Below are 9,037 nucleotides of genomic sequence, written 5' to 3'. Positions count from 1 at the left end.
GTACGTGCCCGCTCCACCAGCAATGTCTGTTCCGGGTTTTCACTCTGGTGGGTTAGCTCCACCATCCGAAGAGCCCTTTTGGCCTGACCAAGACATCGTGCCTAGACAAACCCCTTCCCCTTCCATTGACAACACTGGAGATGATGCATGGAATGACATCCAAGGCTGGTACCAACGGAACCAAGTCCAGAACCAACCAGCAAAGAGAACTTTGATGAAGACTATCTTCAGTACCTCGAGGAGATGCTTGAGCCAGATGATGTTCCGGATCAGTTCTCGGTGCAAGAAAGCCAGCCGGGTTATGGACCGATGCCTCCATATTAGAATCCAGATATTGCCCCAAGCACTCAACCTGCTCCAAGCCCTCCTACCACGGAGAGTAGCCAAGGCCAAAGCCTTCTGTCCACCGCAAACAGCAGGCTTGCAAGGGTCAAGGGAAAGGGCAAGGCAAGGAAGTAACTGTCACTCCTTGTAATGAAATCAGGGTTCGGATGGATGTTTGTGTTATGATCTCTTGGTTGTTGACTGTTGTCTCTTAATGAAATAATCTATCTCTTTGGCTGTGTGATCTATTTCTCTTTATTCCGAATCATTCTAAAGATACCGAAGACTAGCAGTTCTACCTAAGTCTGAAAGATATCTGTTTTAGTACCGAAGAGTACCCTCTTATCAGTAGTACCGAAGAATGCTAATTTACACAGCAAATGTCATTACTAAATACATGACAACCGAAGGACTAGCTATCGAGTCCTTATCAACTAAGTCCTTATACTTCATATTCTTACTGAGTCTAAGGCAACCGAAGGGTTAGACTCCTATCTTGATGAACAAGTCTGATCATATTTCTCGGAATGAGCAACTTGTGACCGTTTATCTTATGAACGTGGGATCGTGGAGGAACACGTGTCAGCTTGCCATTCGCTAAAACCTTCAGAGCATGCGCTCCACCTACCCTGCTCTGCCGAACCGTTAGACATGAAAGGACGGTCCATAAATGAAAAGATGGCAAAATGAGTACTTTCTCTTTCCTCATTAAATGCGTCTATCACATTATGAGTAAGTGGACATTTTCAGATAAGTCGTGACCACGATCTTGTGCCACTTTTGCCCTCTCCTTAAAGGGCATTAAGGATTTTTGTCTCATATACATAAATTTGCCCAATTTTTTTTGGTAACCCGACACAGTAAAATTGCAAGTCCATGGTGGACAAATTAGCTTCAAATTATTTTAATAATTTTTTTTCATAGTATTAATAAAATACTTGGTAAATAAAATAATAACATTAGTTTGTACTATAACTTTGATATTTAATTACAAGATATTGTAAAAAAAAGATATTGGACAATGTAATGAATATCAATTAATAAATTTGAATGTAAAGAATCTTTGCATGAGAGAAAATAAAGACAATATAACTAATGAAATTATTTATCTTATTTAATTTAATTTTTGATAATGAATAATTTTTCAAATAAAGGTATTGTAGACACATAATTCTAATTAAAGAAATACATATGTATCATTTTTTGTTGTAGCTACTAATTTATTTAATTTAATAAGAGTAAATAGAGTGAGGAACTTAATTATGTCAAATTGATTGAGATGAGGTTCGAACCTAAGACCTTTCTTATAGAAATTAATGGATAAGTTAAAAGTTAACGGAATATTAACGGAGAAGAGAATTTTAACGGAAAACTTAACGGATAATCGTAAAAGTAAGGTTAAATTAGGTAATCTCTATTAATAATATTAATCTGAATTATCTTAACCATCTATTTGATTAAATAATTCATCTAAACCATCCATTTGATTAAATAATTTGACCGCCATTTTTCTACCCATTTTAGGTCTAACTCTCTTTGGCTCTTATTAGTATAGTAGAAATGTAATACTTTTAAGGGAAAATACAACACTTTTACATTTCGATTTAAAAGTATTACATTTTTCTTCAAAAGTATTATATTTTCCCTTATAAGTAAGACACTTGTCAACATTACTTATGATAAAAAATGTATTGCTTTTTCTCTTATAAGTAACAAAAATTATATTCTTGATTAGTATTATATTTGAGCGTATAAGTATGACATTTGCATGTTGCTCCGACCAGATCCGATACGTCTCACGAAATTTCAAGAATAAGAATCCGTGAGACGGTCTCACACAAGTGTGACCCACAAAGGTTTGATCCTAAAGCTTATAGATACCAGAAATACTAATCCAATGGAGGAAATGGCGTTGCGTTGAAGTGAAGTGAAGGGGAATTGGGAGGATCGTGTGCTACAGTAGCTATTTATAGCTACGGCACATGATCTTAGGCTAAGGGAAATCTGATGGAAAGAATGAAAGTGGATCATGGGCATTTGGAAAGATTGGGCTTGAATGAAATATTCATTAGGATTTGGAAAAAGAATTTTGGCTTTTTGCAAACCAGGCTTAGTATTTAAATGGTATGGACTTAGGAATTTAATAGTTATAAAATGAGTTTAGTAGGCTAGTCTCATATAGATTTTGGATAGTAAAATTTTGATCCATAAAATAATTTTTTTAGATTTCATAGCAAAGTATTTGTCTTGAAACTATTCTCGTCAAAATATTTATGGTAAAAAAATTTTATTTTGAGAATATTTTTACAAAAAGATTATTGTTTAAAAATAACGAGGTGTTACAACCGCCATTGAAAAGCCTATAGTTTTGTCCATTGAAACCAACATTGAGAAGCTTGCAGTTCTGCCCCACCGGCACCGCCGCATAAAAGCTTGTAATTTCGTCCACCTACANTTTCATAGTATTAATAAAATACTTGGTAAATAAATATATAACATTAGTTTGTACTATAACTTTGATATTTAATTACAAGATATTGTAAAAAAAAAAAGATATTGGACAATGTAATGAATATCAATTAATAAATTTGAATGTAAAGAATCTTTGCATGAGAGAAAATAAAGACAATATAACTAATGAAATTATTTATCTTATTTAATTTAATTTTTTGATAATGAATAATTTTTTCAAATAAAGGTATTGTAGACACATAATTCTAAATTAAAGAAATACATATGTATCATTTTTTGTTGTAGCTACTAATTTATTTAATTTAATAAGAGTAAATAGAGTGAGGAACTTAATTATGTCAAATTTGATTGAGATGAGGTTCGAACCTAAGACCTTTCTTATAGAAATTAATGGATAAGTTAAAAGTTAACGGAATATTAACGGAGAAGAGAATATTTAACGGAAAACTTAACGGATAATCGTAAAAGTAAGGTTAAATTAGGTAATCTCTATTAATAATATTAATCTGAATTATCTTAACCATCTATTTGATTAAATAATTCATCTAAACCATCCATTTGATTAAATAATTTGACCGCCATTTTTCTACCCATTTTAGGTCTAACTCTCTTTGGCTCTTATTAGTATAGTAGAAATGTAATACTTTTAAGGGAAAATACAACACTTTTACATTTCGATTTAAAAGTATTACATTTTTCTTCAAAAGTATTATATTTTCCCTTATAAGTAAGGACACTTGTCAACATTACTTATGATAAAAAATGTATTGCTTTTTCTCTTATAAGTAACAAAAATTATATTCTTGATTAGTATTATATTTGAGCGTATAAGTATGACATTTGCATGTTGCTCCGACCAGATCCGATACGTCTCACGAAATTTCAAGAATAAGAATCCGTGAGACGGTCTCACACAAGTGTGACCCACAAAGGTTTGATCCTAATTTTTTTTCATAGTATTAATAAAATACTTGGTAAATAAATATATAACATTAGTTTGTACTATAACTTTGATATTTAATTACAAGATATTGTAAAAAAAAAAAGATATTGGACAATGTAATGAATATCAATTAATAAATTTGAATGTAAAGAATCTTTGCATGAGAGAAAATAAAGACAATATAACTAATGAAATTATTTATCTTATTTAATTTAATTTTTTGATAATGAATAATTTTTTCAAATAAAGGTATTGTAGACACATAATTCTAAATTAAAGAAATACATATGTATCATTTTTTGTTGTAGCTACTAATTTATTTAATTTAATAAGAGTAAATAGAGTGAGGAACTTAATTATGTCAAATTTGATTGAGATGAGGTTCGAACCTAAGACCTTTCTTATAGAAATTAATGGATAAGTTAAAAGTTAACGGAATATTAACGGAGAAGAGAATATTTAACGGAAAACTTAACGGATAATCGTAAAAGTAAGGTTAAATTAGGTAATCTCTATTAATAATATTAATCTGAATTATCTTAACCATCTATTTGATTAAATAATTCATCTAAACCATCCATTTGATTAAATAATTTGACCGCCATTTTTCTACCCATTTTAGGTCTAACTCTCTTTGGCTCTTATTAGTATAGTAGAAATGTAATACTTTTAAGGGAAAATACAACACTTTTACATTTCGATTTAAAAGTATTACATTTTTCTTCAAAAGTATTATATTTTCCCTTATAAGTAAGGACACTTGTCAACATTACTTATGATAAAAAATGTATTGCTTTTTCTCTTATAAGTAACAAAAATTATATTCTTGATTAGTATTATATTTGAGCGTATAAGTATGACATTTGCATGTTGCTCCGACCAGATCCGATACGTCTCACGAAATTTCAAGAATAAGAATCCGTGAGACGGTCTCACACAAGTGTGACCCACAAAGGTTTGATCCTAAAGCTTATAGATACCAGAAATACTAATCCAATGGAGGAAATGGCGTTGCGTTGAAGTGAAGTGAAGGGGAATTGGGAGGATCATGTGCTACAGTAGCTATTTATAGCTACGGCACATGATCCTAGGCTAAGGGAAATCTGATGGAAAGAATGAAAGTGGATCATGGGCATTTGGAAAGATTGGGCTTGAATGAAATATTCATTAGGATTTGGAAAAAGAATTTTGGCTTTTTGCAAACCAGGCTTAGTATTTAAATGGTATGGACTTAGGAATTTAATAGTTATAAAATGAGTTTAGTAGGCTAGTCTCATATAGATTTTGGATAGTAAAATTTTGATCCATAAAATAATTTTTTTAGATTTCATAGCAAAGTATTTGTCTTGAAACTATTCTCGTCAAAATATTTATGGTAAAAAATAATTTTATTTTGAGAATATTTTTACAAAAAGATTATTGTTTAAAATAACGAGGTGTTACAACCGCCATTGAAAAGCCTATAGTTTTGTCCATTGAAACCAACATTGAGAAGCTTAAGCCTATAGTTTTGTCCATTGAAACCAACATTGAGAAGCTTGCAGTTCTGCCCACCGGCACCGCCGCATAAAAGCTTGTAATTTCGTCCACCTACATTGTCGCAGAGGCGCTGCACTTTCGTCGGCCGACACCACCGCAAAGACGCCTGCACTTTCGTCCACCGACATCGCCGCTGAGGAAACAATTTTTTTCAATCCATATTTGTGAACGGAAAATGGTTTAAAAATTGAAGAAGAATAAATTGAGGTTTGGTAGAACATGTACTTTGAAATTGTTTTATTTTGACTTAACATGGACGAGCATCATAATAAGACAATTTTACCCTTCATTTTCACTGCCCTAACGGAGCAAAGTAACGGAAGGACCATGGGTGGTAATAATTTGAATGTCGAAGGGCCACATGCGGTCAATTTAAAAGTTTAGAACTAAACGTGGCAAAACTACTATATTCAAAGGAGCTCAGATGGTATTAACTCATGTTATTAATACTGCATTCGTATTCTAATCATCATTGTTGAATCAAGTTGATGATTTTTTAAAGTAAAATATAGGATACAACATTTGAAATTTATAAATTTGTCTATAAAAGTTATTTGTGGGAAGACGAATTATATTATCATAGACAAAATTTGGTAAAATCATGAAAATTATAAGGTAAAAATGAAACAGAATTATTTGTGGGTGACTAAGTTTGAAAAACTACCAAATTAAAAAAGCATGTGCTCCTTCTCAACTAAAAGTCTAAGCTCACCCATGACATGGACTGACTGCTACCGAATTGAAGCTCGTGTCTCATCAACTAAAAGTCTAAGCTGATAGTTGGTTGGACTATACATTTATGTTTATACTAGTTTTACACGCGCATTGCGCGAATGGGTTAATGTCCAATGCTTACATTTAAATAAATATTTGAAAGTATATCAATGCAACATTATATAGGAGAAGTTTCTACATAAGTAAATGAATGTCGAATTTGTTTATTTAAATATGTAACTCAAAGTATATGAATCCAAGATAATATAGAAAAATCATTATAATTGTCACTAAAATAAATGTTTGCAACTTTGTAAAATCGATAGTCTAAATACTTGGTTTAAAAACAATAGTCTAAATAAATACTACTTTTGGTTTGGCTTTTTCTAAATATTATTAATTTTCTTTTGAGTAATATTGTCATTGTACTCATCTTCACTATTTGTCCTCATCCTTTTTAATTTGTTGGTAGTATGTTATTTGCAATTGGGTTACTATTGGTAGCATTGATGACAACGTCATGCAATGAGATAATGATGTAGGAAGCTATGGATTTTTCCTTTAGGTGTTCTGTTCGGGGTTCATTATTCAACCATTATTGTTGAATAAGTTATTGTGGATAAAGAAATCCTTAGTTTAAGGAATAAGATTAGATGAAGTAGTAAAAATTTGAACATTTTAAATATGGTGTAGTCCAAAGATATTACGAGGTAGTTTACCGCTTAAATTTGTTGGGTTATTTGAGTACTCGCATTGTCAACAAATCCCCCAAATAGTTAATAAGATTGGCTTCAAATTAATTCTTTTTTTTTTCATGGTATTAATGAAATACTTGGTAAATTATATATAATATTATTCTGTATTATAACTTTGATATTTAATTACAAGATAGTGTAAAAAGAAGATAATGGACAATGTACTGAATTTCAATTGATGAATTTGAATGTAAAGAGTGTTTGCATTGGAGAAAATAAAGACAATATAACTAATAAAATTATTTTTATTATTTAATTCATTGATAATGAATACTTAAAATTCTTTTAAATAAAGACATTGTAGACAAATAATTTTAAATTAAAGAAATGCATATGTGATGAGTTGATAATTGATCGTAAACAGAATACAACTGAACAGTGTTCCTATATGAGAGATAACACAATTCTCTCCTAGCCTATAGGATCACAGAAATTGACTAAGTTACAATCACTAATAATAACTATAGAGTATAATAAACATTTAAATGTCACATGGCTCACACGCCCCCTCAAGCACAAGGTTGGTAAGGCACAACATTGAGCTTGGTCCGTAGAGTCTGGAAGCGCTGAGTAGGTAACGGCTTGGTGAAGATGTCAGCCAGCTGATCCTGAGTCGACACAAAGCTAACAAGCAATTCTCTAGAAGCAACCTTGTCACGAACAAAGTGATAGTCAACCTCAACATGTTTGGTTCTGGCGTGAAAAACCGGATTGGCAGCCATGTAAGTGGCCCCTAAATTATCACACCACAGAGTCGCTGGTTGACCAGAGTGAAGATGTAACTCGCGCAATAATGAAACCACCCACGTAACCTCAGCAGCAACATCTGCGAGGCCTTTATATTCTGCCTCAGTGGAGGACCGAGCCACAGTCCGTTGTTTCCGGGATACCCAAGATATAAGATTCGAACCGAAGAAGACTGCGTAGCCACTGGTTGACTTTCTGTCGATCGGACAACCGGCCTAGTCGGAATCCGAATAGGCATGTAGCGTAGAGTGTGTTGAGGGAGTAACCTGTAAGCCCATGTCAAGAGTGCCTTTCACATATCGTAGCACCCGTTTGAGTAGCCCCCAGTGATCCGCAGTTGGCGAGTGCATAAACTGGCAAAGACGATTAACTGAAAAAGACAAGTCTGGCCGAGTAATAGTCAAGTACTGTAAGGCCCCAACAATACGACGATACTGAGTGGGATTGTCATGTAGCTCAAGTGTGGGAGATGCTGGCTGAGTAACTGCAGCTGGCGTGGCTAGAGGCTTGCACTCAATCATACCGGCACGAGCTAAAATGTCCTGCATATACCTCTTCTGAGATAGTAAAAATCCTCCATTAAACGGTAGAGTCTCAATGCCAAGGAAGAATCCAGGTGTGCCTAGATCTCTGATCTTGAATGCCGTAGACAAACTGCGCAAAAGAGAGTCAACCAAAACAGCACTATTGCACATCATGATGATATCATCAACGTAGACAAGCAAATAGACCCGAGAGTCTCCTGCAGTATAGTAAAATAAGGAGACGTCAGTTTTGGATGGCGAGAAACCAGCTGTGAGTAGAAAATCATGCAGGCGTTTAAACCAAGCCCGAGGCGCCTGCTTAAGCCCGTACAACGAACGCTGAAGGTGACAAACGTGCCCAGGATGCATTGGATCCTCATAACCGGGTGGTTGCTTCATGTAAACTGTTTCCGGCAAGTGACCATTAAGGAAGGCGTTATGGACATCTAATTGCCGAAGAACCCAGGAGTGAGTGACAGCAAGTGAAAACAGAAGCCTGACAGTAGTGGGTTTCACGACAGGACTGAAAGTGTCGAAGAAGTCCTCACCGGCTACCTGGTTAAACCCTTTAGCGACAAGCCTCGCTTTATATCGCTCAACAGTCCCGTCGGCTTTCCGTTTGGTACGATAAACCCATTTACAACCAATAATGTTCATGAGCGGTGTTGCGGGTACTAGTTTCCAAGTGTTGTTATGGAGTAGTGCGTTGAACTCCTGATCCATAGCATCCCTCCAATGTGAGTGGCCCACGGCCTGGGAATAACAAGTGGGATCAGTGGTGGTATGGACCGCATAAAACTGTTCACCTGTAGCCTTGGTTTTCCGACGAGTTCGCATGGCATGACCACCATCAGGTGGCTGTAGGCCCGCGGTAGAAGTTACTGGTTGTGAGTCAGTATTTGTTTGGGAAGACGAAGTCGGAATATATTCAGTTGTTGGTGTCTCCGAGGGTGTAACTATGACCGGGGGTTGGTGCCCACGAGTTATAAGCGGTGCAGTTGCCCACGGTTCAGGTGTTG

The sequence above is a fragment of the Ipomoea triloba genome, chromosome 11 (assembly GCF_003576645.1).
Source record: "Ipomoea triloba cultivar NCNSP0323 chromosome 11, ASM357664v1".
Lineage (NCBI taxonomy): Eukaryota > Viridiplantae > Streptophyta > Magnoliopsida > Solanales > Convolvulaceae > Ipomoea > Ipomoea triloba.
This window is presented reverse-complemented; position numbering follows the sequence as displayed.